Below are 21,411 nucleotides of genomic sequence, written 5' to 3'. Positions count from 1 at the left end.
AGATCAGGCTGGACTCAAACTCTGAGAATCCCCCTGCCTCTGCTCCCCAAATTTTGGGATCAAAGGTGTGCACCACCACCGAGGCACCACCCACTGCCCTGCCCCCTCCTACTTTTTTTAAAATCTTGTTTTGTTGGCATTTTTTATGGTTTATTTTTATTTCATGTTCATTGATGTTTTTCCTACACTGGTGTTTCTCTGTGTGAGGGTGTCAGAAGCCCTGGAACTGGAGCTACAGACAGCTGTGAGCTGCCGCGTGGGTGCTGGGAAATGAACCCCAGGATCTCCGGAAATGTTCTTAACCACTAGCCATTTCTCCAGCCCCATTTTGTTGGTGTTTGTTCTGTTTATTTAGGTGTGGGGTTTGACTTTGTCTGGGTTTGTGTTTTGGTTTTTGGCAACCCACTGAGCCTAATCCCAGTTGCTGCCTGGCCTGGAACTTAGTCAACTTACAAGCGGCTGCAACACTGGGAAATGAGCTCCCTCCCCAGCATCACTAGCCAGCACCTGCTCCTCAGCGAGGCTAAGAACCTGCATTTCTCCCTGAGCAGGCTTCTGCGCAGAATAGCTAGTTCAGGAGGTATTTGGGTTGGGTTTGGGTTTTTTGGATGGAGCATTGCTGGGATTCAATAAAGATTATTCCTGAACAAGTGGCTAACAAGGTTTTGTTTAACTGTCACAAAGCATACACGAGCTCCCACCTCAGTCATTTGAAGTGTGTGACGTGCACAGCTGTGGGAGGTCATTCACAGTGCTGTAAACAGTCCCAGGAGCAGGCTTTGTTTTCATTTACCTCAAACAAGTTTTTTCCTTAGCAGTTTCTCTCGGCCATGGGTAGCTGAAGGGTACAAACTTTAAATTGAACATATTTACAATATTTTCAAATTCCATTCTCCTATTGATATATAATTTCATTCTACTGTGGTCAGAGAACTCTTTATGTGAGTTCCATCCTTTTAAATGTATTGAGACTTGTTTTACGATATAACATATGGTCCATCCTACAGAAGTCTCATATGTCCCCATTTCATACTGGAGCATTCGACAGATATGTCGCTTTATTTAACACTTTTTTTTTTTTCGAGACAGAGTTTCTCTATGTAGCCCTGGTGGTCCTGGAACTCACTTTATAGACCAGGCTGGCCTCGAACTCAGAAATCCACCTGCCTCTGCCTTCCACCTTACTCTGCTGGGATTAAAGGCATGTGACACCACCACCTGGCTCATTTAACACTTTTAAGTTTGTATGCATTCACACCAGTTTAGGAAAAAAAATATGGCAATTATCTAAATCTATCTTATTCCCTGTTTTTTAAAATCGTAATAATTTTATTATTCTAGGGGCTGGAGAGATGGCTCGTCGTTTAAAAGCACTGGCTGCTCTTCCAGAGGACTCAGGCCTAACTCCCAGCACCCACATGGCAGCTCACAACTGTTTGCAACTTGTGTTCCAGGGGATCCAACACCTTCACACAGACTTACATGCAGTCAAAACACCAATGTACATAAAATAAAAATAAATTATTTTTGAAAAAGAAAAGTATGACATCAAAATCTAGGTTAAAAATATAATACTATAATTCTATACACAGAGGCACTGTCTGGGTGCAGGCATATTAGGATCTTTGTACCATATAGATGTACTGTACAGGTGAAAAGGAGAAAAGATAAATTTTTCAGTTCCGAGCACCACGTGAACAGATCACTCCTTGGAGCAAATTTATTCCAAGTCCAAAGAACAAGAAGCATATATGCCAACCAGCTTGAAAGGCTTTCCCAGATGTATCTGAACTGGAAAATGCCAGACTTGGGTAAGGAAGGGAGGAGGAGAGCATTTGATATGTCACCTGATAGTGTAACAGCTGACACATCGGCCCAAATGTCCCCAGGGAGGTGAGCTACACCCAGTTGACAAAAAGAAAGCCTATTAAGGTCTGAGTGTTTAATTTGAAGACAGAAGGTCTAGAAGGTTGGGTGTAATGCAGGAGGAACTTGGGCATAATGCATGGGGAATTCTCTTCTGCTACTGAATAAAGGAGTGACCCTCCCAACAGGTAACACAGCACTTCTCAAGCTGCTTTCCATCTCAACACTTTAAAATAAGCAATGGCAACCAGGCACAGTGAGCACATGCTTTTAATCCCAGCACTCCAGAGGCAGAGGCGAGCAGACCTCTCTGGGTTCAAGGCCGGCCTGGTATCTGTAGCAAACTGTAGGTCAGCCAAAGCTACATAGTAAGACTCTCTCGAAATTAATTAAACATGGCAGGTTTGTGTTGTGACTCTGTAACAGAGCATGTGCCCAGCATGTGTGAGATCGTGAGTTTGATCCTCAGTACTGATATCAAATGAGAAAATGGTTACTTCACATCTGAAGCAGCAACTTCTAAATCAATAAGTGATTGGATAAATGTCGACATGTCATAAATATCTTCCATCTATCCTTCGCCCACTGTTAAGGGTATCATTAGCATGTGTACTTAGAAGAGGGAGGCTCAGAGACTCAGAAGCAAAGTGAATACCAGCTAGGCTGGAGAGATGACTCAGTGGCTAAGAAAACACTGGTCTCAAAGAGTTTGGTTCCCGGCACCCACTTCAGGCATCTCACAGCCATCTGTAACTCCTGCTCAAGGGGATCAAACAACCAAACAACCTTTCTGGCCTTCACTAACACGTACACAAGCTCGCTCCCTCTCTCTCTCTCTCTCTCTCTCTCTCACACACACACACACACACACACACACACACACTTTTACAGTGTCAACATTAGAGGGATATGGAAGACCTGGAGAAGGAAGAGGGGGATGAATGTGATCAAAATTCATTGTATGCATGTATGAAATGCTGAAAGGAAAAAAAAATGTATTTAAAAACTGTCAACATCAGCCAATCACCTGGTATGATAATGTATGCCTTTAATCCCAGCACTTGGAAGACAGAGGCAGATAGATCAGTCTAGTCTATATATATATTGAGTTTCAGGCCAGGTTTACATAGTGAAACCCTGTCTCAAAAAGCTAAAAAATAAGAAGAAAAATCAACTTCTAGAAATGTATTTACATATACAAAGTAATACAGAATTCTTCTTTGTAGCATTATTTATAAATGCAGATAGTAATCAACCAAATGTTGACCACTAGAGGACACAGCAAACCATGTGCCACACAACAGCATGCTATTCAGACATTCATTAAATAATAAGGATGGAGTCTTTATGTGTGCACATGCACCTGGATTCACATACATACATGCATACATGTATAACATTCATATATGTATGAACACATATATGCATACATACATATACCTAAATCGTATATGCACACCAAATGTTTTATAATAGAAAATGTTTGACTTGCTTAAGCAGCACTCTTGACATTTCTGGATAACATAAGCAAAAATGAAGAATTCTCCTTTATAACTCTTACAGACTTAAATTCATTCATTAGCTAGGAAGATAAAATGACTCAGTGGGTGAAAGTGCTTCCTGCTCAAGCCTGACGGCCTGAGTTCAATCCCTTGGATCCATGTGATAGGAGAGAACTGACGCCCAAAGTTGTCCTCTGACCTTCACACATGTGCCATGGTCTGCAAGCACCAGCACATGTACATATACACACACATAAAAAAGTTAGGTCATTCTAGTTAAGTCCACTCACTTATAATAAAAAGGGTGTCTGTTTTGATGTGATTAGCCAATGTATGTAATGGGCTTATAACTACAATTTAAAAAAAAAAAGATACACAATGCCAATGGTGACATCACTATCCCGAAGTGAGTACAACAGCAACAGTTTTCCGAAAGGGCATGTTTCATCCCTCCTCCAAGTTCCAAAAACCAATTCACTGATTCAAGTAAGGATCCGAAAATAGAAGTCTTAATTTTGTGAAGATCAAGAACTCCCCAAAAAGTTGATTTCAAACAGCTTCTCTCAGCAAAGGTGCTTGAGGATTCTTGTATCTGCAGCAACTTTACAAAAATAGAAAGTGGTATGAATAATTACTAGGACTCAGATTCCTTGTTTCAAGGTCACAAGCCCCCGCCAACAAAGCTCTCCATGGATGGAAGACAGCAAATGGGCCCTGGAGTTCCCATCAGGAGAGTTTGCACCTGGTTCGGGATCTCATGCACTTCCAGGTCAAATCAGAGAGAGATGAGCGAGAGATTAAGAGATAGATAAAAGACAGGTAGATAGGTACAGATCTTCCTCCCTTAGCCACAGATTAGGAACCTGTCTTAATTTGTTTTCTGTTGCTAAAACAAAATACCTCAGGCTGGATAATAGTTTATTTGGGTCATAGTTCTGGGGACACTGAGTCCAAGAACAGCATGGCACTGGCCTGTGGAGAGGGTTTTCTTGCCACATCATGGTGTATCGAAGCAAGCACACTAGCTGAGTCTTCCTTATCAAGCAAAGCTACCAATGCCACTGGGAGAACCCAGAATCTTGGCTCCATCAAATTTTGATGACCTCCAAAGGCTCCACTCCCAAATGCCATCAATGTGAATATGGGGGTTAAGTTTTCAACACACACACAAGCAGTTAGAGCACTTTCCTCTCTATTACCCCACAGCAGCGCTCATTTCTGTCTTCTCTTAGACACACAGATCTTTTTGAGAAAGGCTCTTAGCCATCCATCCTTGAATAGTAAGAATGTTTGCTGAATGAAGACTCTTGACAATCTATATAGTTTTTCAGTCTCTACTAATCACCTAGGATAACTGGGCAGTGGTGGTGGTGGTGGTGATGGTATTTTGAGACAGGGTCTCAGGCTGGTCTGAACACTATATGCTCCTGCCTCGACGTCCCAAGTGCAGAGGTAACAGGCACGTGCCATCATGTCCAACTTCATGTGGAACTATGGTGGAATGCAGGGCTTTGTGAATGGCAGGCAAGTACTCTATTTACTGAGCTACATCCCCAGGCCCCCAACCCAAAAATAATTCTCTCTCTTCCTCTCCCTCTCTTTTTGAGATAAGAGGAAATAGTCTGTGTTAAAAACTCTGGCTGTCCTGGTACTACTTTGTATACGAAGCAGGTCTCGAACTCTCAGAGAACTGCCTGTTTCTGCCTCCCAAGTGCTAAGATTAAAGGTGTGCAGCACCATGCCAAGCTATTTACGTTTTAGGTTTTTTTTTCTTTTTCTTTTTTATGTAGGTATGCTCTGTCTGCATGTACACCTAGATGCCAGGAGAGAGCATCAGAGCCTGTTAGAGATGGTCATGAGACACCATGTGGTTGCTGGGAATTGAACTCTGGACTTCTGGGATAGCAGCCAGTGTACTTAACCACTAAGCCATCTTACCTTACCCTAAGAATAATTCTTTTTTTTTTAAGAATTTTTATTTATTTATTTATTATATGTAAGTACACTGTAGCTGTCTTCAGATACTCCAGAAGAGGGCATCAGATTTCCTTATGGATGGTTGTGAGCCACCATGTGGCTGCTGGGATTTGAACTTGGGACCTTTGGAAGAGCAGTCGGCGCTCTTAACCACTGAGCCATCTCGCCAGCCCAAGAATAATTCTTAATGGCAGCAGTTTTCATTAAAAGTTATTGTTTCATTAAAAGGTCTGTTCTCATTAACATACCATTTCTACATCCATTCTAGCCCTACCCTACCTTGGAAGATGTCTCACCTAGTAATTCCAGAGAGATTTTAGAGTCATTCTTCTATACAATCATTACTAAACAATTCAGCAAAATATCATTACTATACCCAAGCAAATGCTTTGGTGAGCTAGGAAATCTACTCCTAGTTCTGAAAAAAATAAAACCACAGAATGGAAAGCTTTTTCCACTGTGTTTACTTTAGAAACGAGGGTCTAGGTCGAGAGCCATGTGCTGAGCACACTCATCAGCCAAGCAACACACAGAGCACCTCCACCACTAAGACGGGGCACACTGAGAAGCACGTCTTTCCTTAGAGGGCTGCTCTCCTCGAATGGAAATTCATGCCTGAGGTGTAATAGATTAATAGAAAACAAACAATAACAATAAACTCCCACTACTTCCTGGATGAGCAAGAGGTACATGAAGATATAGCTAGAGAGCTACAGATTCAATTCAGATAAAGGCAGCCCAACCTCTCCCTAAGAAGACACAGGTGGAAAAGAAAACAGAAAGCCCCTGCTACTCTCTCTGCAGCATTCCCACTAGAGGAGTTTAAACTCATGGGAGTGGGGAGTTACACGTGCATGTGCACATATAAACATGGTGTGGAGGCCAGGGCCAATCTTGGGCATACCCTTTATTGTGTGTGTGCATGCCATAAAGGGCCTCTGGAGATCAGAGATAAAAGGACAACTTTCAGGAGATCGTTTCTCTTCTCCAAACCCAAGGACTACACTGAAGTAATCAGAATTGTGGCAAGCACCTTCACCCACGGAACTTTCTCACCAGTCCTATTCATCTGTCTGTCTGTCTGTCTGTCTCTTTGTCTATCATCCATCTATCTGTCTGTCTGCTTATCATCTATCTATTTTTGAGGTAAGATCTCTTATTGGCTAGACTGGCTGGCTAGGAGGCTCTGGGAATCCACTTGTCCACTTCCCCAACACTGGAATTACAAACTTGGGCCACCACACCTAGCTTTTCACACTTGTGTGTGTGAGAGACAGAGAGAATTCTGGAGTACACAGAAAGTACTGGAGTACACAGTACTTTACAGACAAAGTCCCCAGTCCAGAGTTTAAGCAGATGGTCAATCACTTTGTTGACTGTCCCTCAAAAGCTGTGTTTGTTCTGCTCTCTGATCTGCTGCTTAGAACTAGGAAATGAAGGAGAAGCCGGGAGTCGTGGCGCACACCTTTGATCCCAGCACTTGGGAGGCCGAGACAGGCGGATTTCTGAGTTCGAGAAGCCTGGTCTACAGAGTGAGTTCCAGGACAGCCAGGGCTACACAGAGAAACCCTGTCTTGAAAAAAAGAAAGAAAGAAAGAGAAATGATCTGTCTTTGAGTCCACTGGTAAAAAGGCTCAAAGGCACACAAACAGCACCAAAGATGACACAGGTGTTTCCCTACTCAGATGCTAAGAAATCCTGACCTGGAGTGAAACATCCTGGGAAACAAAACATCAAGGTCACACTGCAGAGCTCGGCCTCCTTCACCACATCTGGAATGTGGGTTTCGAAAAGGGCTCCCGAGGGAAGATTGTCACCAGGACGAGTAACACTAGACACTCGTGAGCACTAAAGAGCACAGTAAGGGAAACAGGATCACAGGCCCCGACCGGGAGAGAGAGAAAGCAGACACGCCTTCCCTAGCTCAGCTTTGGAATGTCCAGACAAAACACTTTGCTCATGCTGTTTACTCCATTTTGGTAGAAAAACACAGACTTCATTGCAAAAAAGGAAAATAAATTTGAAACTCAGTATTTATTTAAAATGAAACTGGTTAGGGTAGGAAAAAAAAGTGAAAAATCAAATACAGAATCACCCCCTAATTTTTGACAGAGTCTCACCATGTAGCCCAGACTGACCTTGAACTCAAACTCCTCTGCTTCTGCTTCCTGAGTGTAAGACTAGAGACATATAACACCATATCTACCATATATCACCCTGTGATCATTAATATTTATAGTCAGTTTCATAGGTCCTAGAATCCGATAGGAAATAAATCTCAGGGCACATCTATGGGGAACGGTCTATCTTTGGTTAACTGGTACGGGAAGGTCTTGACCCTGAATGTGGTCAGCACCGTTCCATGAGCTGGATAGAAAGGGAAAAGAGATGCCTCTGGGAGTAAAAGTGCCTGCCACCAAGCATGACAACCTGAGTTCCATTCCTAGGACCCCACATGGTGGAAGGAGAGCTCTGACTCCTGAAAGTTGTCCTCTGACCTCTACAAGTGTGCTGTGACTTGAGTGTTGCTAGCTTTGACCCCACCCCACCCCCACAAAGTAAAATAACTAAAAATGCAATAAAAATTCTAATTAAAAAGTGGGAGATGAAAAACAAGGTAGGCAGGGGCTTTTATCTACTTACTAACAGTAGGCTGCACCCCATGAGCACCTGCCTCCTGCTCTGGCGGCCATGCCTTTCCCTCCCTAGCGGACTGTTGAGATACACACTTCCTCCCTTGGTTGCTTGACTTTGTCTAAGCAACAAGGAAAGTACTCCCCAGCCAAACCTTACATCAGTTTTGCAGTCAGGAATAAAACGTATTTCCTAGTATACTATCTAACATGTTTAACCAAATAGTAGGTCATTTCACAAATTCCTAAAACCTATCATTGATTCCAACATTTCAAAATATGACTTAACAGGAACAGTTAAAAATCTTGAAGAGCTGTGGTGGTGCACGCCTTTAATCCCAGCACTTGGGAGGCAGAGGCAGGCAGAGCTCTGAGTTTGAGGCCAGTCTGGACTACAGAGCTAGTTCCAGGACAGCCAGGGCTACACAGAAAAACCCTACCTCAGAAAACAAAAATGAAACAAATAATAAATAAAACAAACAAACAAACAAACAAACAAGAGGCAATGAAATAAAAGTCCAAAGCAAAATATAAAAGTTACTGAGAGAGAGCACACACAGGAACGTTAAAGTTTAAGCCAGTTAGTGCTCTGCAAATGTTGCTGGGGTGACTGGCTCCCCGCATGTAGAATCATCATCATGGATCTGCTACATCACACTGTACAAAAAGCAACTCAAAACTCGTCAAGATGCTGAGCAGATGAGCTCAGGCTTAGGGGAGGGAGGGAAGAACGAAATCTGAAAATTTTAAATCTAAGAAGAAGCCGGGTGTGGTGGCGCACGCCTTTGATCCCAGCACTCGGGAGGCAGAGGCAGGCGGATTTCTGAGTTGGAGGCCAGCCTGGTCTACAGAGTGAGTTCCAGGACAGCCAAGGCTACACAGAGAAACCCTGCCTCAGAAAACAAAAATGAAACAAATAATAAATAAAACAAACAAACAAACAAAAAAGAAAGAAACCCTGTCTCGAAAAACCAAAAAAAAAAAAAAAAAAAAAATATATATATATATATATATATATATATATCTCAGATCGGTAGGTCTCCATAATCCTGAATTTGGTAGTAAACTCTTAAACATGACAGTAATTAACAAAAATAAAATAAAATAACACAAACAAGTTAGAAATCTGAAAACTCTGTGTCAAAGACCATTATATCAAAGACATCCCAGGGGCTGCAACAATGAATGTGTCACTGGGTAAGAGTTCAGGCTGCTCTGCAGAGCACCTGAGTTCAGTTCCCAGCAGCCACAACTGCCTGTAACTCCAGTTGCAGGGGATCTAACACCTTCCTCTGGCCTCCATGACACCAGGCACACAGGTGGTATGCAAACAAATACATAGGCAAAAGACAAAATAAAATAAAATAAAATAAATCTATATTTTTAAAAAGGAAGCCTACAGAATGGGAGAAAATATCTGAAGATCATATATCTGATAAGGAACTTTATTATATAAATTCTGAAATTGTCAAAAAATATTAAAAAATGAAACAAACAAATTTCTGGAGCCAATGAGATGGCTCAGTGGGTAAAAGCACGCACCACTAAGCCTGAGTACCTGAGCTGAGAACCTACATGATGAGAACATGATGAAGAAAATCAACTCCGCAAACTCCCACCTTCTGACCACCACCTGTGCACCATAGCATGTACATGCGCGTGTACACACACACAAATAAATAAGTAAATTATTTTTAAACTTAAAACACTTTTAAAATTCGACACAAAGACAATCCAACTTTAAAATGGGCAAAGGACTTGAACAGACATCCCTCCAAAGGTATTCAGATGGAAACACGTGGAAAGGTTCTCTGCACTTTAGTCACTGGGGAAATCCAAATCAAAACCACAATGAGCTGTCACTGCACACATACTATAAATAGAAATCATAGTTTTCTAATGGCAGAAAATAGGGTAGGTAAGGCTGTGAAGAAACTGGAACCTCATGGTGCTAGTGGGATGGAAAACAGCAGAACCAGTGTGTAAGACTCTTCTGCAAATCCCACCCGACTACTGCTCTCCCAGATGCACACCTAAACAGCTGGAAACAGATTCAACCATGTAGGAAAGTGAGAGGCAGGGGAGGATGAGGCAGGATGGGGGCAGCAACAGAGACTGAAGAGGGAGAAAGGTAAGAGCAGCCAAGCATCTGAAAGCCAAACACGGCCTTTCTGCAGCCAGGCCTCAGCTTCCTGTCGTTATAAATGGAAAACAGCAGAGTGTGGTGGCCTACCTTTTATCCCAGCACTCAGGAGACAGAGGCAGGTAGATCTTGGTGAGCTCGAGGTCAGTCTAGGCCACAGAGAGAAACCCTGTCTCAAGGGAGATAAGGGTACAGCACCGGCCTTTAAATGCTGCCATAAAAATTAATATAATACAAGTCTATTTTTGACACAGACTGGTGCTTGGTAAGGGGGTCAGCATTTAATCTATGGTAGCTATAAACTATGACGGCATGATACATCGATGTACTGCCCAAGGAAAAGGCTTGGGTCAGAGCTCCATGTCTTATCAAAACCTTCAGGACTGGAGATATAGCTCAGTCAGTAAGGCCTTGGATTTGATCTCAACAGTGAATAAATCCCACAGGCAGCACACAACACAACCCCAGCACTCCGGAGGGTAGACGAAGGGCAATTACAAATTCAAGGTACTCCTTGGCTACCTACTGACCAAGTCTGAGCTGGGGAGGTAAAAAGCAAACCTAGCACATACAAGAGGCCTGCGGTTCAATCCCCAATGCTGTAAAACCCAGGGTACAGATACACATAGGAAGTTAAGGGCAGCCCAGCTACATGAGACACTGTCTTAAAACAAAACTGAACAAAACCGTGAATGAAACAGCTCCAGCCCCACAAGGAGACTTCCGAGAAGGAGCTGTTTGAATGAAATTCAACTTCTCTTTCAAAGACTAGCTTATTGTTCCTAGAGTGAGCCCAGCTACTCTCCACTGGGAAAGACCTGCTACACAATTCATTCTCGATACACAACAGGCCTCTGTGTAGCATGTCTGAGCAGCCGTTCATAAGAAACTCAGCCTTAACCCACAGGAAAGAAACCGTCTTTAAAGAAAATTACCCAGAAGATAGTCTCCAGGGGCTGCTCTCAAACTCCAGTGGCCTCAGAAGCACTTGGGGAATGAGTTTGAAAACACAGAAACCTTGGCCCCGCCCACAGCCATTCTGACTAGCAAATACTTTAAGCTCGACCCTAGTGTCCAACTGTTTAACGAAGTACTTGAAGGTAGGCCTCAGAAATGTTGTGAGGTCACATTCTGATGTGGACAAACACTGATCTGTCTCACCCAGCAAGAGCTGGACATGACTTTGGAAATACTATTGGCAACAAAAGAAAATAAGAATGGGAAGGCCTCTTCCATGGCTCAGTGGGTAAAGGCACTTACACCAAGCTGGCTGCCCAGAGTTTAATTCCAAGACCCAAGAGGTGAAAGGAGGGAGCCAATTACGATATACTATCTTCTGGTCTGCATGCACACACTGCGGCATGCGTAGAGATGGTTCGGCGGATGTGGACTTTTGCTGACACGGCTGTCCACCTAAGTTCAGTGCCAGGACCCACATGGAGAAAGCAAAGAACTGATTCCTCCAAGTCGTGCTCTGATCTCTACACCTGAACCATGTATCACACCAAACCTACGAATGCACACATGCACGTACGTACACGAACATACACACACAGAATAAGTAAATGTATTTCTGTACTAAAGAAAGAAAAAATAGCTACAGAAGTTTGGAAGGAGCTCAGTTGGTTGATAGAGTGTTTGCCAAGAATTCACACCTTCGTAGGTTCCATCCCAGCACCACATAAACTGTGAGCACACCTGTAACCCCAGCACATGAGAGGTGGAGGCAGAAGGTTCAAGAATTCAAAGCCATCGTGGGTTCAAAGCTAGCCTGGGATACAAGAGGCGCTGACTCAAAGACGAGAGAGAAATGGTAGGACTGAGGGTCTGGAGTGTGCTTGCTGCACATCCCTGCCGAGTGTTTGCTGCAGCCCTGAGGTTCCGAAACCAATCCCCAGCCACACACAGCTCTAGGATGGTTAAATGTGTTTTTTTCTCTCTAACTGAAACGTCATGTATTATTGCTACATTACAGCAATACAGCTGTCAATTAATGTAGGTGATTCTACCTGCAAAGTTAACTTGAGCAGGTTACAAACAGGCTGGAACTGTAAATATTGACCGAAACTATTCTGATAGAAGATAGATATCCAAGGGAGCCATGGGAAAGATGGGCATGATTCCAGTTCTAGACTTTTTCCTTCTAAAAGACACATCATAGACATTAATAAATGTGAGCACAAAACTTTATATTTCCTTTCTATTGTTTGTTATGGAGGGGGTAGTTGGGACAAGATAAAGTCATGTATCCAGGCTACTACAGCCTCCTGAGTTTTGAGATTATAGATGATAATACCCTGATAAAAGCCTGACTAAATTTATGTTTTTGTTGTGGTTTTGTTTTGTTTTTTTTTTTTTTTTTTTTTGCTTTTCAGGATAAGGTCTCTCTGTGTAGCCCTGGTTATCCTGGAACTTGATCTGTTTACCAAGCTGGCCTTGAACTCACAGAAACCCTCCTGCCTCTGCCTCCTAAGTGCTAGGATTTAAAGGTGTGTGCTACCAGCACCCAGAGATTTGGGGGTTGTTTTTTATTGTTTTTTAGTTGGGGTTTTTTTTTTTTGGTTGTTTTGTTTTGTTTGTTGTTTGGGTTTTTTGTTTTGTTTTGTTTTTTTGTTTTTGGTTTTTTGGTTTTTGGTTTTTGGTTTTTCGAGACAGGGTTTCTCTGTGTAGCCCTGGCTGTCCTGGAACCCACTCTGTAGACCAGGCTGGCCTCGAACTAAGAAATTCTCCTGCCTCTGCCTCCCAAGTGCTGAGATTAAAGGTGTGCGCCACCACTTCCAGCTGGGGGGTTGTTTTTTAAGGCAAGTATATCCACACTAAAGGAAAGGAGCCGACCTGGTACAGCAGCTATTCACAAGGTAAACGGATCAGAAGGCTCCCTGAACCCCAACTTCAATAAAATTAGCCAATTTATGCCCATGAGAAGAAAACACAAGGACAAGCCCCGCAAGGCTCTGTGTCCCCTACACACCTCAGTGTCACATCTGCAAAAAGCCAGCATGGCCACTCTCTCAGAGCTTAGAAGGGAGCAAAAGGGATTAATAACAATAAAATGCTTTGAAAATCACTTTCACTTTTAAAAGCTGGCTGTTGCCACTATGAAGTCATCCATTTCTATCCCTACAAAAAGAGGGAACTGCATTTAGAAGGATATATCCCCCACTGATGTAAAAGGGGAGGAGGGGAGGGGTGGGGGCTGGTGAGATGGCTCAGTGGGTTAAGGCACCTGAACCTGCTACCAATCCTGATAATCTAAGTTTGAGCCTCAGAACCCACATAGTGGAGAGAACAGATTCCCCCTAACCTCAACACGTGCACAGCTATGGCGCACTCGCGCACACACACACACACACACACACACACACACAAACTGTTTTTAAAAAATGTGTTTTTTAAAGATGAGTCTAAGGAGACAGCTTAGGCAGTAAAACAGTGGCCCTGACAGCATGAGGTTCTGAGTTGAATCCCTAGAAACCACATGAAAAAGCTGGGCAAGATGGTTCGAGTTTGTAATCCCAGCACTCAGGAGGCAGAGCTGGAGAGATCTCTGGGGTTTCTGGTCAGCCAGCCTAGCCAAATCAGTTAAGTTCAGAGGAGTAAGAAACCCTGCCTCAGAAAATAATGTGGACAGCTCCAGAGACAAGCCTGAGGTTGTCTCCTGGCCTCTACATGCACTTACCACCCCCCATTCCACTCCAGTCACACATACACGTACACAGGTCTCCAGAGGAGCCTGAGAATGGGGTCCACAGCAGCAGGAATCAATCCTTCTAGTTCTCTTCACCCCTCCTTTGGGTGACTGCTTACATTTTTACTCTGTAATGTCATCACTGACAGCATTAAGCAATATGTGCAGAGCTCTCAACCTGCAAGGTATGCCAGAGTCATCTAGGGGTAGCTGACACTGTGCCTTCCATTGATACTGAGCTCACCAAATCTCTGGATGGGCATGAAGAAGTAGAGCCTGGTCATTCAGCAAGGTCCCCAAGAGAGCATGGTGAATTCCTTTCTAGTGTAAGCTTCTTCCTGTCATGGGGACTGGTCACTCCGTGTCAGTCCAGCATCCTTCTACAGCTATAAAAACACGAGCCCTCTACTGCTCTTCTCTACCCCAGCCCACCCCACCCTTTTTCTTAAATAGAAAAAGACTATACAAAGAAACTAGCCTAAAGTCGGGCAGTGGTTTGCACGCCTTTAATCTCAGTACTCAGGAGGCAGAGGCAGGCAGATTTCTGAGTTCGAGGCCAGCCTGGTCTACAGAGTGAGTTCCAGGACAGCCAGGGCTACATAGAGAAGTTCCGTCTCAAAAAAAACCATAAATAAATAAATAAATAAATAAATAAATAAAAATAAAAAAATAAGAAACAAGCCTAAAGTAAAGCCAGAATGCATAGCAAAGTTTGAAATGTGTTGCTGTGATTTTACTTAACTTGAAAAAACAGCTGTGTATTCTAATATGTCCCATGAAAGACTTTGGTTTTATTTTACACAATGCATTTAAAGAAGACAAAGAGCAAACAAGGTGGCTCAGCCTGTAAAGGAACAAACTCGCCACCAAGCCTAACTACCTGGGTTTGATCCACCAGGACCCAGATAGTAGAGGAAAGAGCCAACTCCCAAAGATGTGCTCTGACCTCCACAAGTGTGCCATGGCACATAACCACATACACACACACATACACACACACACACACACACACACACACACAATGATTTTGAAAGAAAGGAAAAAAGAAAGGAAGGGAGAAAGAAAGAAAAAAGAACACGTAAAAGCAGGGGACTGAGGAGATGGCTCTGTCAGTAAAGTGCTTGCCACACAAGCATGGGAACCTGAGTCCCATCCCCTACAAGACCACAGAAGAGGAGGAGGAGGAACAGCAGCAGCAGCAAAGCGGCAGGCATCACACCGAGTATAACCTAACCATGGGAGGTAGAGACAAGAGGGTCCCTGGAGCATGCTGGCCAACCAGTCTGTCTAAATCAGCAAGCTCCAGGGTCGGTAGAGACCCCCTCCCCCAAAACATAGGGTGGAGAGCTATTCAAAAAGATCCCTGGTTAGGCCAGGAGGAATACTGGAATATAGTTCAATGACAGAGCACATGTATGGAGAGCATGAAGCTCCAATGCTGAGCACCAAGAGATAAACTAGAAAGGCACAGCTAATATTGTCTGCATACTCCTAACGTGTGTGACACAGACTCAGACTGAGAGCCCCTGGCATGTTGGGACCATGTATATCTTTGTTAAGTAGACCTCTTGAGAGATGGCACCCAACTCCTGAAAAAGTTCAGCAAAAAATTTAAATCTAAAGAAAGCCTGCTGACTGTCCATGAGAATATGAGGAGAGCTGTATATGAAAAAGACTTAAATCATACTGCTTTGTGGGGAAAACTCATCTCAACAAGTATGAACAGTGGCTAGATTTGATACAGTGTAAAGCATTTGTGGTAAGCAAAGCCTGTCCTGAACAAAGAGGTTTGTTCACCTGCAGTCTGAGGCTGGAGACTGGACACTCCAGATGTCAGGTTAGAGAGTGGCCCATGGGGCCTCTAAGAGCTTTTCCATCGCTCCAATCCTATCACTGACATGGGGAGGGGGGACATTTTTATTGATTTTAGGTATATGGGTGCCTTTGCCTATGTGTATGTCTCTGCACCATGAGTCTCTGGTGCCCTTGGAGGTCAGAAGAGGCAGCCAGATTCCCTGAAACTGGAATAACAGAGTTGTAAGCGACCATGTGGGTACTAGGAACCAAACCTTGGTCCTCTGGAAAAGCAGCCAGAGCCTTAAGCCCTCAGCCATCTCTCCAGCTCCATGGTACGTTTCCTTATTCTTTCACACAATCAACAGTTTACACTAGTATACAAGTCACATGGGTCACAAGAGGCACCATCACAAAATGTTCTCAAGCTCCCTATACCCAAGGATCTAAAGAAGAATATATACCCAAGAGGGAAGCAGAGAGAGGGGGAAGCCAAGGGATAAAACCAGAAATAGGAAAGACTGAAGAGACTCCAGGCAGGGAGTGAGGAGTCGACAAGGTGCTATGAAGAAGTGCCGCCATCTCGCAGCACTGTTGGGCTCCATGAGCAGAGGTGGGATGATGCCATACAAACCAGGGGAACATCGGCAAAGCCCTGAAACGGTAGTGCTTTACAGATCAGTTCATCAACACGCACGCGCACATGCGCGCGCGCACACACATCCCACACATGCACACGCACATGCTCCTTCATATGTATGCATGCCTTATGGAAGTAAAGAGAGCATGCTTCATTCTTGTCAAGTACATTTTATAAATCAAGAGCTGTGTCACCTGTGATTTCTTCTCTGTGTAGTATTTGTTTTAATAAAAACTAGATGTTTCTCTTAATTCAAGTAAACCTCTAACTGGCTCCAATCTTAAGCGTGCTTTATCACCATCAACCACTTACTGCCAGCGTTTGGTTTGGGGACCAGACTGGCATTTATCACAACTGACAGCTACTGAAACTCAACTCTGGGACTAATACTTACCCTTAGATGCCTATAGTCACAATAATACTGCAGAATTAAAAGTATTGTTTATTTAAAAGCTGGTTTTAAGACTCTTAAAATGGCTCAGCAGGGGCTGGAGAGATGGCTCAGAGGTTAAGAGCACTGACTGCTATTCCAAAGATCCTGAGTTCAAATCCTAGCAACCACAAGGTGGCTCACAACCATCCGTAATGAGATCTGATTCCCTCTTCTGAGGTGTCTGAAGACAGCTACAGTGTACTTACATATAGTAAGTAAATAAATCTTTAAAAAATAAAATGGCTCAGCAGGTGAAAGCACTTGCCACCAAACCCTTAGAACACACAGAGTGGAAGAACAGACCTGATGCTGAAAAGTTGTCCTCTGATCTCTACATACCATGTACCTAGCACACACACTACATACACTAATAAAAAATACATAAGCTAATAAATTAATGTAATCAAAACTGACTTAAAGTAGATTCCTAAGACTAATAGATAATCAAGGACATAAATTCTCTACCCAAACTTCTAAACCAAGACACTACTCTGCTCAAGTAAATAAAATTAACAGAAAACTGTGAGGTGGGTAGGAGGAGCAAAATCCAAAAGGAAACACTCAAATGATGACCCTAGTATCCTCTGACCAATCAGTCCTCACCATCCATGTAAACTATTTTAAGGATCTGAATCTTATTGTGTGTGTGTGTGTGTGTGTGTGTGTGTGTGTCTATGTATATAAAACATTGTCTGTGATATACTTCAGAGACAGCTCAGTGAGTAAAGGCAAGTCATGCTGCCAAGCCTGAGGACCTGTGGGACCCACACAGAAGAGGGAACCTGTCCTTCCATGTGTCCTCTGACCAACTGCCACATGTCTGCTATGTACGGCACATGTACACCACACACAGAGATGCATATATAAGCAAATAAATGTAAAAAAAAAATTTAAACTTAAAGACTGGGATGTAGCTCATTGACAAAGAACCTATCCAGTACACACAAGACCCCGGGGTCAATTCCTAGCACTGTAAATAAGTAAACAATTAATTAAAGCTTTAAAGATTTAAGACAGCTACTGCTCTGGTTTGCCTTTTGTTGTGACAAATACCATGACCAAAAGCAACTTACAGGGGGGAGGGTAATACTTGGCTTACACTTCCAGGTCACAATCCATTATTGAAGTCAAGGCAAGAGCAAAAGCAGGAACTCCCAGCAGAATCCAAGACAACTGCTGCTTACCGGCTTGCTCTCTGACTCACTCAGCTAGCTTTCTCTTCTTTCTTTATATATATATTCGAAACTTTATTTTAAAAAATAGACCTCACTGTTTTAAAGTTTGAAAAGGCTCTTTGTAAAATCATATCACCCCCCCAAAAAAAGTAATAAACATATACAGAAGTGCAAACTCATTTTAAAACATTGAAATAGTAAAAGCTATATCCATAGGCATTCATTCATCCAACTTTTAAGGGTGGTGCAGTTGATATCAAGGCTGCCTTAATCACCCAAATTTACAACCTCATTTCTCCACTTAGACCAGAAAAAAAAAAAACAGTCCAACAAAGGAACAAGTGTTCCCAACCAACATCAGAGTTAGATCCCCAAAGTCTACACTTGAGATGATGCTGGATCTCCTCTCATCCACTATTTCCCCCACATGAACTTCTACCATCCTCTACTTTCATGGGGAAGTGAAGGGGTGAATCTAGATATTCTTCACACAGAGCATGATATTGGGACATATAACCTCTGACATTTAAAATCACTGGTTCACATGGGATTGAACTTTCAGTGATAAGAGTTTCATGGGAGAAAATGTGTCCCGAATCCGTAAGAGGTAAGAGAGTAATTAAATTCAAAGAAGTCAGGCAGGAAATCTGCTCACAGAGCAGCCTGTCCCTAGCTACAACTCATAAAGCAGGGATAGCATCTTGCCAGGTAAGATGTTCCTCTAATTTTGACATGGAGCCAGAATTCAGAAGCCTACAAACAAATTTTCATTAGCATAAGTTGGCACACAAAACACAAGGAGTCCTCATAGCAAGACAGAGAGTTTCAAGGCTTCAGATAAAAAAAAAAAAAAAAAAAAAAAGCAGAAGAAAACAGAAAACAGACTGCCTCAGCTAGCTTTCTTATACAGGCAGGACTGCCTAGGGAGAGTACTGCCCACAGTGGGCTGAGCACTTCCACCTCAACCGCCAAGAAAGACAAGCTTTTACAGACATGGCCACGGGCCAATCTAATCTGGGAAATTCCCAGGTCACAGCTCCCTCTTCTCAGGTTGAAAGGAGGTTGTATCACATTGACAATAAAAACTAACACAGTTACATGTTGCCCATAATAAACAGTGACTTACAGAAACTGAAATTTTGAGTTTTACTGCTACAAGGGTGCAATTAGTCAACTTTACAAAGATGAATGAACAAACAGCTCATTAAAATTTAAGTCTTTCTTAGCAAGTAAAAAAGATAAACAATACTCAGTTCTCTGGGGCGCTGTGTTATTTTCCCTATCTCTACGTCGCTGCATCAATGTTGCCATTCTCGCTCCTACTCCATGAATAAGAAACCGGACCATTCGGTTTAGGATCCCTCATAACAAGAGTTCTATATATGTCATGAATAACAATAAAATTATCATCTCTAAGGCCAGAATTGATACTAGCCTGTGGCACCTGAATCTGGTACAAGGTAGATGCAAAGGCATCGCTCCTGACCCTTCCACATCACTATCTCCCAAAGGACTGGAGCGTCCAAAGCGCTCATTGCCACATCACAAATTAAAGTATCAGGTTTAAAGAACTCACAGGTTCCACCATTAGGTCAGTGTTTCATGAACGGATCCCGGCACAGAAATCCATCCGGATGCGACACACATGCTTTAAGGCTCCAACTAATTGTTCTTTTAATTTAAGAAATAAACACAGTTATTTTTAAAATCTAGATATATTATGTAATGAGATTGACTTTGGAAAACCCCACACTCATCCAAGCAACTCATAAAATGGAAAGCAAGATTCAATCCGCTCCATTGTATCCAACCAGACCAACGTGCAAGATCACACACTCATCTTCGTCAGAGCGGCTCTGCCAATACCGAAGAACAACAAAGGCAAGTTGGAGAGGCTGCACAGGCTTAACTCAGCGCTTGTCCGCTCTTCCCTGCTTCGCAAAGATCCTATATGAGGGGCCCTCCTGGGACAAGGGGACCTTCCGCACCCCGCTGGGCCCCGGCTGCTCCGCTTTTGTCTGGCCCAGGCTGGGGGCACCGGCCGCCCGGCCTGCCTCCCCGACAACCCCTTCTTCCCTCTGAATCTTTCTCCACACCCATCACTCGCCGATGATTAGTTGTAGTGAGGTTTTCTCTCCTGGAGCCCCTTCCCGCTCAGTGTAATCTCGGTTCCTTTCAAAGAGATCCCGGGGCTGCTTTGGCGTCTCCCAAGCCGGCCAGGGGAGACTCCGGGTCAGGAAGGGGCCCCGGGGTGGGGTCTGAAAGAGACAGTCACACAAAGCCAGGCTTGACCCCACAGTCGCCCCACCTCCCCTCTGCAAAGCAGCCTACAATCAGAACTGAAGCCGGAGGCCGCGCGTCCTGGGTCCTCACCCAGATCCCATCCCAGGGCCGCCCCCTCCCCCAAAAGTGCACCCCAGAGCGGCTGACAGCACTGGACACCGTCCCCACCCGGACCCTGCGCCCGCCGCCGCTCGGAAAAGAAGCAGGGCCCTCCAGTGGACTCCATTCTGAGCATTCTTCGTCTTAAACCCGGTACTTACAGTTCTATTATTCACTACTGTTGCGGCTGCGGACCGGACAGCCACCGCCTTCTCCTCCACCCCAATGAGGTTAAGCGCTTGGTGCGGGGATTAAAAAAAAAAAAAAAAAAAATGAAAAACCAAAATGCGCCTGCGCAGAGAGGTCTCCCTGTGTCCTCTTACCGCCACCGGCCGGGCTGAACCATAGAGACTGTAATCTCAGCCCAGAGAGGTGGCTTCCTCTCTATGGTAACGCCCAGCGCTGGGGCCCGCATGAAGTTTCAGGTCCCGCCGCCTTTGCCTTTGACCCGAATGGCGACCCGTAGCATAAAGGTGCTTTAATAAAAAAAGGTGACCAAGGAGAATTTAAGGAATGTTTAGAGCCTTTAAAGGAGAGGAAGCAAAACTCGAGCAAGACTAGGAGAAGGCTGTGCGATAAAAGAGCTAGAGAGGAGTCAGGAGCGCTTCCAGCCGGAACTTCCTTTGATTGTCGAGGTGTTTGATACTTGAATTAAACAATCTTTCACTTCTGGGTTACGGGTGCCCGCTATTTACCGGGCGACTTCAGTGAAAGAAATTGGCCCCCGCGACTTCCCGTAGCTGACAGCGCGTTGGGCTTGTCCTGAATATGCGTACAAGCGCTGCTACCGGAAGCCCAGGTTTTAAACCGTTCTTCGCGCTTTAGCGAGCCAGGGCGCGAGGTGGAGGCTGCTGAGATTGGTGTGAGAGTGTGCCAGTTTCTTTTCTAAGTTCCTTCACAACAACGTCGCCTCGCGTCCCGCGTGGCCTTCAGGTTATATCTGAGGTTTTTGGGCTATGCAGATTGCAGCGCTACTTTCAAGGAGCCTAAGGACGCCCTGTTTTGTCCTTCTACGCCCGTGTGCTACCCAACAGTTTGGATTTGAGAGCTTTTGTGTTGCAGTTGTACACTGGTGAAAATCACTTTTAAAGTGTCGGATTGGCTTCCTCTGTCAAGACTGGGTGTTTATGGGGACTCTTTTGTGCGGGAATGTGTATGTATTGGGAGATGTGTGATAA

General features: G+C 43.9%; 1 protein-coding gene across 50 annotated transcripts in view; it reads right to left on the bottom strand.

The window, feature by feature from the left end:
- Positions 1 to 20,858, bottom strand: part of Clasp1 (CLIP associating protein 1) — a 220,405-nt gene extending 199,547 nt beyond the window's left edge. For 30 of the 50 annotated variants that reach the window (XM_006529920.1, XM_006529929.1, XM_006529937.1 and 27 more), the window contains exon 1: positions 20,395 to 20,853. The gene's annotated coding sequence lies outside the window, so the exon portion shown is untranslated. Of the gene's footprint in view, positions 1 to 20,394 lie in introns of all 50 variants that reach the window. The other 20 variants (NM_001359328.1, NM_001359331.1, NM_001359335.1 and 17 more) reach the window with 1 other exon arrangement.
- Positions 20,859 to 21,411: the final 553 nt, after the last annotated feature.

This window comes from Mus musculus, chromosome 1 (assembly GCF_000001635.26).
Source record: "Mus musculus strain C57BL/6J chromosome 1, GRCm38.p6 C57BL/6J".
Classification (NCBI taxonomy): Eukaryota; Metazoa; Chordata; class Mammalia; order Rodentia; family Muridae; genus Mus; species Mus musculus.
Note: the sequence above shows the minus strand (reverse complement) of the source record. Positions and strands in the feature narration are given on the sequence as shown.